This window comes from Ornithorhynchus anatinus, chromosome 1 (genome assembly GCF_004115215.2).
Source record: "Ornithorhynchus anatinus isolate Pmale09 chromosome 1, mOrnAna1.pri.v4, whole genome shotgun sequence".
Taxonomy (NCBI): domain Eukaryota; kingdom Metazoa; phylum Chordata; class Mammalia; order Monotremata; family Ornithorhynchidae; genus Ornithorhynchus; species Ornithorhynchus anatinus.
In genome coordinates this window covers 110,154,858-110,168,645 of record NC_041728.1, presented here as the reverse complement: position 1 = coordinate 110,168,645, position 13,788 = coordinate 110,154,858, and the positions used below count along the sequence as shown (strand labels likewise).

General features: G+C 45.0%; 1 non-coding gene across 1 annotated transcript; it reads left to right on the top strand.

The window, feature by feature from the left end:
* Nucleotides 1-13,061: 13,061 nt before the first annotated feature.
* Nucleotides 13,062-13,199, top strand: LOC114817067. The gene has a single exon (XR_003764920.1). It is a non-coding gene; the product is annotated as a small nucleolar RNA SNORA7 (small nucleolar RNA).
* Nucleotides 13,200-13,788: the final 589 nt, after the last annotated feature.

The following is a 13,788-nucleotide window of genomic DNA, read 5'->3' as shown; positions in this document are numbered from 1 at the left end:
AGGCTATACCTTCTTGGTGCACTGCCATCAGGAAAAAGGTGATACTCTCCAAGCTATAACTTCATAAGGAATGCGAAACAAGGAGGAAAAAGAGAAAGCTTTATCAGGTGTTGTAAATATTAGTCATAACATGATTAGGCACCGCCTTTTTGTGTGCACAATGTGTCCCGGACTATGGATCCTACACAGAGTTCTTTTTAGGCACACACCCCTTCATGTGCAAACTTCACTCTCAGCAGTATTGTCTTCAAATATGAGGGTTAACTATATATAAATGTGTATAGCTTTAGCTGTAGATAAAGATTCTACATCTCTATCTTTATGAATGTATGTATATTTATATGTATCTCTTTGACACATCAAAAAGAAGCTGCATGGCCTAATGGATAGACCACAGGTCTGGAGGTCAGAAGGACCTGGACTTCATCACTTGTCTGCTGTGTGACCTTGGGCAAGTTACTTGATATCTCGGTGCCTCAGTTACCTCATCTGTAAAATGGGGATCCCCATGTGGTACAGAGGCTGTATCCAAACCCATTTGCTTGTATCTACTCAAGTACTCGATACAGGGTCTGGCACATAATAAGTGCTTAACAAATACCATATCTTAGTACATAATATTTGGCATGTGCTTAATAAATACCGTCATTTCTATTATTCTCTGTGAGCTGGGAACGTGTGTACCAATTCTGTTGTACTGTACTCTCCCAAGCTCTTATACAATGCTTGCACACAGTTTAGGGCTTAATAAATGCCCCTGATTGATTGATTGCCGTGGTATTTATGGAACATTTATTATGTATGTTCCGAGCACCGTGGAAGATACACGATCATTCAAGCCATCAGACAAGGAGCTGCCTTTCCTCTCTCTGCAGCTCCGGGAGTCATATGGATAAGGTGTGCCAGAATGCACTCTGGTGATGGCCACGCTTGTCCCTAATTGTGTCCATCATCAATCAATCCATCAACCGTATTTACTGAGCACTTACTAGGTGCAGAGCAGTGTCCGAAGCACTTGGGAGAATGCAATACAGCAAAAGCAGCGTGGCTCAGTGGAAAGAACCTGGGCTTCGGAGTCAGAGGTCATGGGTTCGACCCCCGGCTCTGCCACTTAGCTGTGTGACTGTGGGCAAGTCACTTAACTTCTCTGTGCCCCATTTACCTCATCTGTAAAATGAGGATTAACTGTGAGCCTCACGTGGGATGACCTGATTGCCCTGTATCTCCCCCAGCGCTTAGAACAGTGTTCTGCACATAGTAAATGCTTAATATTACCAATATTATTAATTAGCTGACACATTCCCTGCTCATAATGAGATTATGGTTCATCTCCCCTCCCCTTCCCTCTCCTCTGTAACTGACCCCGTCCCTCCCAGACCCCAGAACGTGCACCTCCCTGTCAGTCTTCCCCTACAACAGTACCTACCTTCCCTCTGTGTGGCTTATTGGTTTAACCTTTGCTCACTGGGACCTCTCTACCCCTTACCTGATTCCTGACGGGCAGAATCCTTTCAGCCTGTTCTCCCAGGAATTCTGAGGGCTGGAAGAGAACTAGACAAGTGAAGAGGTCCGCCTGGAGGCCCCTGTTACCCCTCAGCCTGCCCTGGCTCCGCCTCCCCGGAGTTCAGAAGTGCCAGTTGTGTGGTAAGAGTGGGGAAGTGTGGCTGTCGCCAGCCAGATTAAAAAAAATAAAGCCATACAAGGAAGGACTGTGTACAGGCAAGGGGACGATCCAGTGAGAGGTGTAGTGGGGAGGGACAGGAAGAGTGGTGGAGAAAAGGGGTGGGATAGGGATTATGTTTGTGAAGCACCACGGCCTAGTGGATACATCAGAGGCCAGGCAGTCAGAAGGATCTGGGTTCTAATGCCAGCTCTACCACTTTTCTGCTATGTGAGCTGGGTCAAGTCACTTTACTTCACTGTGCCTCTGTTGCCTCATCTGGAAAATGGGGATTAGGACACTGAGCCCCATGTGGGACAGGGACAGTGTACAATGTAATTTGCACGAATCCACTACAGTGCCTGGCACATAGTAAGCTCTTAACATATACCATCTCTATTATTATTCTTGCACTTTTTTTAGATCCACCCCAGCACTATTTACAGTGTCCGGCACATAGTGCTTAACAAATACCACAATTATTATTATTATTATTAGGTGGGTGGGGGAGAGGAGCAGGGGAGCCACTGGAACGGAGATCCAGAGGCATGGGGAGGGTATGTGAGGTGAGGGAGGTGAGAAAGGGTGACTGAGATAAGAGATCCAGAGGAAGGCTGAAAGAATTTAGAAATCCACACAGGAAAGGAGGGCAGGGTGTGAGCAAGGATCTTACAGTTTGATTGACTGACTGATTATCCCCTTCACTCTTACCAAGTTCTGTCTTCTCTTTTGGGGGTTGAATGCATCTTTCTTAGGAAGCCAAATTCAATCTGGAAGAAATTAGTCTCTTATTCCTGGAGTATTTCACAATCCATTTTTGCCTTCAATCTGCCAGAATTTGGCCTCCTCCAGACTGTAAACTCTTTGAGGGAAGGATATGGGTCTATCTATCGCTCTGTACTCTTCTAAGCGATGAGTCCAGCACTTAAATATCATTGACTGATTGCCTGAGCGATCCGATTCCCGTTTGAAACAGATGAGAGTATAAAAAGACTGAAATGGAAAGCAAAATACCAATTCATTTCCTGATTAGATAATTTGCCGTACACATGAATACAATTCCCTTTTCTGAATGATAGTAATAATGATGATATTGGTATTTGTTAAGCGCTTACTATGTGCAGAGCACTGTTCTAAGTGCTGGGGGAGATACAGGGTCATCAGATTGTCCCACGTGAGGCTCACAGTCTTAATCCCCATTTTACAGATGAGGTAACTGAGGCACAGAGAAGTGAAGTGACTTGCCCACAGTCACACAGCTGCCAAGTGGCAGAGCCGGGATTCGAACCTATGACCTCTGAGTCCCAAGCCCTGGCTCTTTCCACTGAGCCACGCTGGTGGCATCATTACAACACTTTAGGAGGGTTTTGAAAATTTCCACAGTTCTAGTGAATTTCCTTTGGTGGGGGATCACAAGGCCACAGTCGCTTTTTAACCCCCAGAGATGGTATCTGTGGGCCAGGATTTGACATAGAACTTTGGAGGAGGAAATGCGTGAGTTTTCAGTTTGTGTCTAGTGGTGGAAGACAGTGGGAACCTGTCCTGAGTGGAGTCACGCAGCCTAGTAGAAACAGCATGAGCCTGGAATTCAGAAGGACCTGGGTTCTAATTCTGACTCCACCACTAGTCTACTGTGCGACCTTGAATGAATCACTTGTGCGTGGCTTAGTGGAAAGAGCACGGGCTTGGGAGTCAGAGGTCGTGGGTTCTAATCCCAGCTCCGTCACTTGTCCGGAAAAGTCACTTAACTTCTCTGTGCCTCAGTTACCCAAGTGTAAAATGGGGATTAAGACTGTGAGCCCCATGTGGGACAACCTGATTACCTTGACTCTACCCCAGCTCTTAGAACAGTTCTTGGCACATAGTAAGCACTTAACAAATACCATCATTATTAACTTTAATAACTTCTCTGGGCTTCAGTTACCTCATCTGTAAAATGGGGATTAAGCCTGTGAGCCCCATGTGAGGCAGGGACTGTGTCCAACCTGATTAGCTTGTATTCATTCATTCATTCATTCATTCATTCAATTGTATTTGTCGGGCACTTACCTTGTGCAGAGCACTGTACTAAATGCTCGGGAGAGTACAATACAACAATAAACTGACATATTCCCTGCCCACAATAAGCTTAGAGTCAAGTAAGCTCTACCACAGTGTTTAGTACAGTGCCTGGGATACAGTAAGCACTTAATGAACATATTAAAAAAATAAAGGAAGCGTTGGCAATTCCAGTTTGATTACCTCTTGTGGGCTTCCAGCTGAGACCTTGGCTGCCACATGGGCTGGCTGCACTTCTTGGCATGTGTGTGCCAAGGAGCAGGCTCAGTCTTGGCATCCCCTAGCTCCGTCCTAAGACCATGACCCGGGGTCCGAACCCCAGGTGTGTTAGGCTGCCAGTGCACCCACTCGCTGTGGGCAAGGATCGTGTCAATCAACTCTGTTGTATACTGCACTCTCCCAATCACTTAGAACAGTGCTGTGCACACAGTAAGTGCTCATTAAATACCACTGATTGACTGATTTGATTGAGCACCCGGCAGCAGTGTCCGCTCCCACAGCAACCCACCTGGGGAGATCTCGGGAGCCCCTCTGAGGTGGAGTCTGGGGGGAAATCCTACCACCAATCCTGCTTACCTGCTCATCTCTGCACCTGGATTTGTGACCTTTGGGCATTTGTTATTGGCCCCAACCCTAACCCCACAGCACTTACGTAGTATCTATAAATCATATGTTACCAATTATTTATTTATATTAATGTCTATCTCCCCCTCTTGGGAGATAATAATAATAGTGATAATAATAATTATTGTGGTATTTGTTAAGCACCTACTCTGTGCCAGGCACCGTATGAAATGCTGGGGCAGATATAGGCAAACTGGGTTAAGCACAGCCCCTGTCCCACTTAGAGCTCACAGTCTCAATCCTCATTTTACAAATGAAGTAACTGAGGCACAGAGAAGGGAAGTGACTTGCCCAAGGTCAAACAACAGATAAGTGGCAGAGCCGGATTTAGAACTCATGATCTTCTGACTCCCTGGCCAGTGCTCTGTCCACTGCTCCATGTCACTTCGTGATGGATCTTCCAAGGTTTTAGTACAGTGTTCCGCATGGGCTTGGGTGTCAGAGGTCATGGGTTCTAATCCCGGCTCTGCCACTTGTCTGCTCTGTGATCTTGGGTAAGTCACTTGACTTCTCTGTGCCTCTGTTCCCTCATCTGTATAATGGGAATTAAGCCTATGAGCCCCTTGGACTGGGTCCAACCTGATTACCTTGTTTCTACCCCAGTGCTTAGAACAATGCTTGGCACATAGTAAGCACTTTACAAATACCATAACTAATGCCTTAATTAGTAAGCGCCCTGTAAATATCATTAATTGTTTGATTGCCTTGAGGTTGACAAGAGGTAGTTTCTGGCTCCACAAAAGCCCCTAAGTCAGCCCCTCATCCACAGAAGACTGCAGGGGGGCTGATCTGTGACAAGCAAGCAAAGGGGATTTGCTGGTAATTGGAAAGGTCGGAAATTGCTGCAGTTTGAACACCTTGAATGCCCAAGCAGCCTCTTCCCATGGTAAATTGAAGGTGGGGAGGGTGAAGGAAAGGCAGATGTGGAAGGAGATTTAATGATGATCCAGCATGGCCTAATAGATAGATCACAGGCCTGGGAGTCAGAAGGACTTGGATTCTTAACCCGGCTCCCCGACTTGTCGGCTGCATGACCTTTGGCAAGTTACTATACTTCTCTGTGACTCAGTTACCTCATCAGTTACTTCATCGGAAAAATGGAAATTAATACTGTGAGCTCCATGTGGGACATGGACTGTGTCCAACCCGGTCAGCCTGGCACATAATAAGCACTTAGCTGTAATTTATTTATATTAATGTCCTTCTCCCCCTCTAGACTGTAAGCTCACTGTGGGCAGGGAATGTGTTTGTTACAGGGTTATGATGTACTCTCCCAAGCGCTTAGTAATAGTAACTGTGGTATTTGTTGAAGTGCTTATAATAAGTGCCAGGGCAGATGCAAGCAAATCGGGTTGGACACAGTCCCTGTCCCACATGGGGCTCACAGTCTTAATCCCCATTTTCCAGATGAGGGAAATGAGGCACAGAGAAATGAAGTGACTTGCCAAAGTCCAGACAGCAGACAAGTGGCAGAGTTGGGATTGGTACCCATGATCTTCTGACTCCCACACCCATGCTCTATCCACTATGCCAGGCTGCTTCTCTGCTCTGAATACAGTAAGTGCTCAGTAAATATGACTGATGGACTGACTAATACCAAAAAAAACCCCAAGTTAATGAAAAAAGAATTTTTAAATTAGGTTCTCCCATTTTCAAGTATTTAAGAATGAATTAACAAGAAGTTGCCCTTCTTTTGATTATGTTTTGATTCTTTCTTTTGGAGCTGACCCTCATACTGGGAGCATAGGGGGAGGAGTCTCGAGTGCGGTTTCCTCTGGCGGGGGCCAGGAGAGAACCAGGGGCCCCAGCTATAAGACCTCTTCCTCAGATCATGAAGCAGCATGGCGTAGTGGATAGAACACTGGGTCGGGAGTCAGAAGGTCATGGATTCTAATCCTGGCTCTGCCACTTGGCTGCTGTGTGATCTTGGGCAAGTTACTTCAATTCTTTGAGCTTCAGTTACCTCATCTGTAAAATGGGGAGTGAGAATGCGAACCCCATGTGGGACAGGGACTATGTCCAACATGATTTGCTTGTATCCACCCCAATGCTTAGTGTAGAGTGTCTGGCACATAGTAAGTGCTTAACAAAAACCAAAATTATCATTATTAATATCTCTCAGGAGCGGACAAGGCAGCGGGTTCCAAGTTCACAGATGTTCTACTACGAGACCTTCCTCTGGAGCTGAATCGGGGAGTGGGCTGGGGCAGAGGCGAGGCTGACATCAGATAACCTCATATGATCGGCAAATGTCAATCGTAGGGGACATAGCTCCATGTTGAGTTGAAATTCAACCCCTTTTACTAGGGATTTCTAGATCTAATAATATGCCCAAACACATACGTAATCCAAACCCATGCCTCTTATGCAAATTGAACCCATTTTGTGCAACCACGTCGCCCTCCCTGACTCAAGACACAAAAAAGGTCTCTCTCATTCACTGTTCCTTTTATAGCTATGCTCAGGAACAGAGTAGTCCTCAGGTGTCTGTGGGGGCTGAGACATGGTGAGGGGCCACAGCTTCGGCACTCTGTCAGGGTTAGGTGAGGGGAGTTTAAGGAGCAGAATTAAGAATCCACCTATAAACACCTCCCTTCCCCATTCCTGTCAGCACCCATGGCCTGATAGGACCAAGAGTTGATTTGGTCCTGATTTTTTGTGTGTGTGTGTGTGTGTGTAAAAGAGAGAGAGAGAGAGAGAAAGGATGTTTGTATCATGGAAGTGGAAAAGGTAAAAAGCCTCAGGGAACAATTTCTTATTTTGAAAGCCCCTGCTCTAAAATATTGGTTTAATCTTTCCCCACCTCCTACACAAAAAAATTCCTCCAAACCCAATGCTTGGAAGCTATCATGAGTCCTGTTTCTTTTTCTTTCACTGGATTCATGATCTGACTGCCTTCTTTTCTCTGGCCACATTTTAATTAAAGTGTGGATCAGGAAGAGTATCGGCATCTGGGACTTTAGAATTGGAAGGTCCAGGGTCTGGGAAAACCATGGCCAGTGAGCTCTTGCCATCCTCACAGAGGAAACGTCCAGGCACTGGGACAATTTTAAATGTCAAATAAGTTGGTTCTTCTCCAGAAAAAGGCCGCTTGTTCTGCTGGAGAGTGGCACAGTCCAAATCAACATGGGCCAACTCACTCCAGAGGAAATTGGAAGGCAGATTGTCTCATCCACAGGACAATCCATCGTGAAAAAATTACCCCCTTTCGAGTCAGTTTTTTTTTTGAGGTCAGAACAAGAGCCCACAGTCTGCTGTCCGACTGAAAATCCTGCATGCTACTTTCTGAGGGAGAATGTAGTGATTTGTTGGAGATGAGAGTGGAACCTAATCTACCCATTTTTTCTAGTGGACTCAGCTCCAAGCTATGGTAATGGAAACCTGATGGCGTCGGGGTTTGGGGAGTCAAAGTGCAAAGTTCAGAAGATGATGGAAATGCTGATGATGGTGATCAGAGGTCACTCATTTAACCTATTTTTCCAATACCCAAGTCAGTATAAACTCTTCATAATAATAATAATAATGATAATTATATTTGTTAAACCCCTACTTTGTGCCAGGCACTGTACAAAGTGCTCGGGTAGATCGAAGCAAATCGGGTTGGACACAGTCCCTGTCCCACATGGGGCTTCACGGTCTCAAACCCCATTTTACAGATGAGGTAACTGAGGCACAGAAAAGTGAAATGGGTTGCCCAAGGCCACACAGCCGACAAGTAGCAAGCAGGATTAGAACCCATGACCTTCTGACTCTCAGGTCCCTACTCTATGTCAAGCTGCTTCTCCTTCAGGACAGGGCTTGTGTCTGTATTCATCTGTTATGTTGCTGGACTCAGTTCAGTCCCCAGCACACAGTTGGAGCCAGTAGATACTGTTGACAGGAGAGAAAAATCCATGTACATAACTCTTTCCCCTAGTCAGGGACTGAGTAACTGAGGTCTTCCCTAATTTTGCCTCAAACCAGCGCAGCCACCCAGGTCTTTGCAGTATAAGTTATATAGTTGAGGAGCAGCCTGACCTAGTGGAAAGAGCACAGGCCTGGGAGCCAGAAGGACCTGGGTTCTAATCCTGACTCTGTCACATGCCAGCTGCGTGTCCTTAATTTATTTGTGCTTCAGTTACCTCATCTGTGAAATGGGGATTAAGAGTCTGAGCCCCATGTCAAGGACTGTGTCCAATCGGAATGACTTGTATCTTCCCCATCACTTAGAACAGTGCTTGGCACAAAGTAAGTGCTTAACAAGTACCATTATTATTATTATTATTATAATCATCATCTCCCACCAAATAATTGGGTTTCCCACTAAGGCTCCTTAACAGCAGAGCAAATCACACTGCTAAGGTTGAAACCCAATTTTTCTTTCCATGACCTGTGACTGCCAGGAAAATTTTCCCATGTCTATAGGTCAAGGCATTCCTGGGAGGGTCCCAAAGGGCTTGAATCAATTCCAAATTCCAGTGTGTTTCAGGAGGACTTGTTTCATGGGACAGGAAAGAAGTGAGGCAGCTGAGATGTTTTGCTTGATTCAACTGAGACTTTGCAAAGTCCCTCTGAGGTCATCTGAAATTTCAGATTTGCAGCTGGAACGTAGACTAAAAATACCTTGGCTAGATATGGCTCTGAGAATCTCTGGAGAAAAGATGTTATATTAAAGTAGGAATTTTCATTAATCATGGCTGTAGTCATGGGGTCGCTGCTGGGAATAGCCACCGATTTGGGATACCTTTGAATTATACTACTTTATTGCCAGAGATTATTGTCAGTAAATTTAAATTTTACACTGAGTTTTAAGACTAGGGAGGAGACTGTTATGGTAATCCATTCTGGAGGTGGGAAAGACTTGTTAACAAGATAGGGATGAATCCAGATGTCACTGTTAAAGGAAAAATCAATGATCTCCTGCCCCTTCTAGCATCCTGACTCTGATCAATGCCCTTTTTTTAAAAAATAGCATTCCTTAAGTGCTTACTATGTGACAGGCACTGTGCTAAGTGCTGGGTAGATACAAGCTAATCAGGTTGGACACATTCAATGTCCAACACGCTCAATGTCCCACATTTTACAGACATGGGAACTAAGGCACAGAGAAGTAAAGTGACTTATCCAAGGTCATCCCCTCTCATTCATTCATTCATTCAATATTTATTGAGCGCTTACTATGTGCAGAGCACTGTACTAAGCACTTGGAATATACAATTCGGCAACAGATAGAGACAATCCCTTTCCAGTGACGGGCTTACAGTCTAATCGGGGGAGACAGACGGACAAAAACAAGACAACATCATCACGATAAATAGAATCAAGGGGATGTACACCTCATTAACAAAATATATAGGGAAATAAAAATATATACAAATGAGCACAGTGCTGAAGGGAGGGGAAAGGAGTGGGGGAGGAGCAGAGGGAAAGGTGGCTTATCTGAGGGGAGGTGAAGGGGGGAAAGGGGAGGGAGCAGAGGGTGGAGGGGGAGCAGAGAGGGAGCAGAGGGAGCAGAGGGAAAAGGGGAAGCTCAGTCTGGGAAGGCCTCCTGGAGGAGGTGAGCTCTCAGTAGGGCTTTGAAAAGGGGAAGAGAATGAGTTTGGTGGAGGTGAAGAGGGAGGGAGTTCCAGGACAGCGGTAGGACGTGGGCCAGAGGTCGACGGCGGGATAGACCCCTCTCAGGGTCACACCTGGGGAGTTCCAGTACTCTACCAGTCTCGGCTATGGGAGGGAGAGTCAAGCAGAGGGCTATGTCAAGCAGAGGGCTAGAGAAGCAGCGTGGCTCAGTGGAAAGAGCACGGGCTTTGGAGTCAGAGGTCATGGGTTCGAATCCCAGCTCGGCCACTTGTCAGCTGTGTGACTGTGGGCAAGTCACTTCACTTCTCGGTGCCTCAGTTACCTCATCTGTAAAATGGGGATTAAGACCGTGAGCCCCACGTGGGACAACCTGATTCCCCTGTGTCTACCCCAGCGCTTAGAACAGTGCTCAGCACATAGTAAACGCTTAACAAATACCAACATTATTATTAACATTATTATGTCCACCTATGCTGGGCAGCAGTGGCATGGCAGAGAGTTGAGGGCGAAGACTCAAGTTTACTGCGTGAAAGGCGGCAGTGGTAAACCATTTCCGTATTTTTACCAAGAAAATTCTATGGATGCACTACCAGAACAATTGCAGATGGAGAGCAGGGTCTTCTGGGAGAGATGTGTCCATGGTTTCGCTATGAGTCAGCAATGACTTGATGGCATAAGACAAGACCAATATCATACAGCAGACAAGTAGCGGAGCTGGAATTAGAACCCAGATAAATCAATCAATCAATTGTTTTTATTTAGCATATGCTAAATGACAAGCACTGTACTAAGCGCTTGGGAGAGTACAATAGAACAGTATAACAGACACATTCCCTGCCCACAATGAGTTTACATTCTAGAGGAGTGTCAGGCATGAATAAAAATAAATTACAGATATGTACATAAGTGCTGTGAGGCTTAGGGGTGGGACGGGGGGTGAATAAAGGGAGTAAATCAAGACCATGCAGAAGGGAATGGGAGAAAAGGAAATGAGGGCTTAGACAGGGAAGGCCTCAGGGAGGAGATGTGCCTTCAGTAAGGTTATAAGGGTAGGGAGAGTAATTGTCTGTAAGATATGAAAAGGGAAGACATTCCAGGCCAGAGGTGGGCAAGAGGTTGGCTGTGAGATAGACAAGATCGAGGTCCAATGAGTAGTTTGGCATTAGAGAAGCAGCGTGGCTCAGTGGAAAGAGCATGGGCTTTGGAGTCAGAGGTCGTGGGTTCGAATCCCAGCTCGGCCACTTGTCAGCTGTGTGACTTTGGGCAAGTCACTTCACTTCTCGGTACCTCAGTTACCTCATCTGTAAAATGGGGATTAAGACTGTGAGCCCCACGTGGGACAACCTGAATGCCCTGTGTCTACCCCAGCGTTTAGAACAGTGCTCGGCACATAGTAAGCGCTTAACAAATACCAACATTATTATTATTATTATTAGAGGAGAGAAGCTGTAGTAGGAGAGTAGCAAGGTGAGATAGGAGGGGGCAAGGTGATTGGGTGCTTTAAAGCCGATGGTAAGGAACTTTGGTTTCAAATGGAGGTGGATGGGCAACGACTGGAGGTTCTTGAGGAATGGGCAAACTTGCACTGAACGTTTTTGCAGAAGAATGATGTAGGCAGCAAAGTAAAGTATGGCCTGAAGTGGGGAGAGTCAGAAGGCAGGGAGGTCAGAGAGGCTAATACAGTAATAAAGGCTAAGATAAGTGCTCGGACTAACATGGTAGCAGTTTGGATGGAGAAGAAAGGATGGATTTTAGCTATGAGAAGGTTGAACTGACAAGAATCAGTGATAGATGGAATATGTGGATTGGGTGAGCGAGAGGAGTCAAGAGTAATGTCAAGGTTACGGTTTGTGAGGCAGGAAGGAAGGAGGCATATCCACCTCTACTTAGACCTTTCGCAACCCACCAAATTAACAAACTAACAGTAGCAAACCCTGCATGTGTCTGTTTATGTGAGAGGTGAATAGTTCACTTTACTGTCATTCATTCTCTAGCACAGAGGTCAAGCCCTGACTCGGTGATTATATTTTGCTGCTCTTTTCGCCTGGGTGTGCACACAGGAGTCTGCGTGTGTCTGATCATGCCGGAGATAGCGAACTTGCAGTGTGAACAGCAACTCAAATACATATGATTCAAGATTGGTTTTATGGATTTGTATCAAGCTTGGGGAAAAGTGGTCAGCCAATGGATAATTCCCAAACTGTTGGCAAGTCTGTTCCATCCTATTCCTGGAAATCTCTTGTGAATAGGATTTCACAACCTCTTGTTGCAATACGAGAGATTCATTTTGCATTAGAAAGTTGGAATGTCCAAAAGAAATCTCCTTTGCAGCAATCAAAACCCATTTCCTTTCTTTGTTGAAGATTATAAACAGCTGTTAGCTCCCCTCCTTCTAACTCTTCAAATACCAGAAGATCAACATTAAATTGTATTTCAGTCTTATTTTTACTAGACTCATTAACCTCCCAATTCTCTGAATATTTTCTCCTGGGTTTGATTTTTAAGCCCTCTACTCATTTTTAATTGTTTTGACTTGCGCCTTCTATCTCTTCTTCATAACTTCTTAAGAATTAGAGGCTGAAGCTAAACATAATATTCTATAGATGGCCTGACTTGCATATTTTCATAATAGCAGCGTGGCTCAGTGGAAAGAGCCCGGGCTTGGGAGTCAGAGGTCATGGGTTCAAATCCCAGCTCTGCCACTTGTCAGCTGTGTGACTGTGGGCAAGTCACTTAACTTCTCTGTGCCTCAGTTACCTCATCTGTAAAATGGGGATTAAGACTGTGAGCCTCACGTGAGACAACCTGATTACTCTGTACCTTCCCCAGTGCTTAGAACAGTGCTCTGCACAGAGTAAGCGCTTAAATACCAATATTATTATTATTATAATACTGTATTTGCACTCTAAATTGTTACATTTTTTTTCCATAATTTCCACAACTGCAAATTAAGGGAGGGGATATTATGCTCGATTAAAGTCTAATATTTAATTATCTTCTTCCCATCTATGCTCTTTCCTCATGTATACCTTTCTGTTCTTCCTCCTTCCTCTGTACAGGACTGTCACCCCTTACAACTATGTAGAATAGAAAATTAATTTGTATTCCCTCCTTAAAACTTGGAATGAGGCAATTATATTTAAATATATTTTAATTTTGCTTTCCCCTCTCAGGGTCACACCTGGAGAGTTTCCAGTACTCTACCAGTCTCGACTATGGGAGGGAGAGTCAAGCAGAGGCCTACCCCTTCCATTCCTAGCTTGGGCAGTGGCCAGAGAGTGGAAGGCAATCTGCTTCAAAACAAAACTTCCCGGTGCTGGGCAGCAGCGGCATGGGAGAGACTCGAGGATGGAGACTCAAGTTTACTGTGCGGAAGGAGACAGTGAAAAACCACATCTGTATTTTTACCAAGAAAACTCTAAGGATCCACTACCAGAACAATTGCAGATGGAGGTTGGGTGTTCTGGGAGAGATATGTCCATGGATCGGAGACGAATCAACAGCACAAGACAAGAAAATTCCACATGAGTAATTATTATTATATATTATAAATTCTCATGATATATCATAAATGATTATGCATTACACATTATATATTCTACATTTCTCATTTATTCATATGGATGTCTGTCTCGCACTCTAGACTGTAAGTTCACTATGGGCAGGGAACATGTCCGCTAGTTCTGTTTTATTGTACTCTCCCAAGAGCTTAGTATAGTGTTCTGCACATAATAAGTGCGCAATGAATATGATTGTTTGACTGACCGATAATTATGCAGTGGAAGCAATAACGTGAGTAAATATGGTTATAATAATGATAATACACTCCAGTGCAACCTTCTAGACTGTGAGCTCATTGTGGGCAGGGAATGTGTCTGTTGTATTTTTCT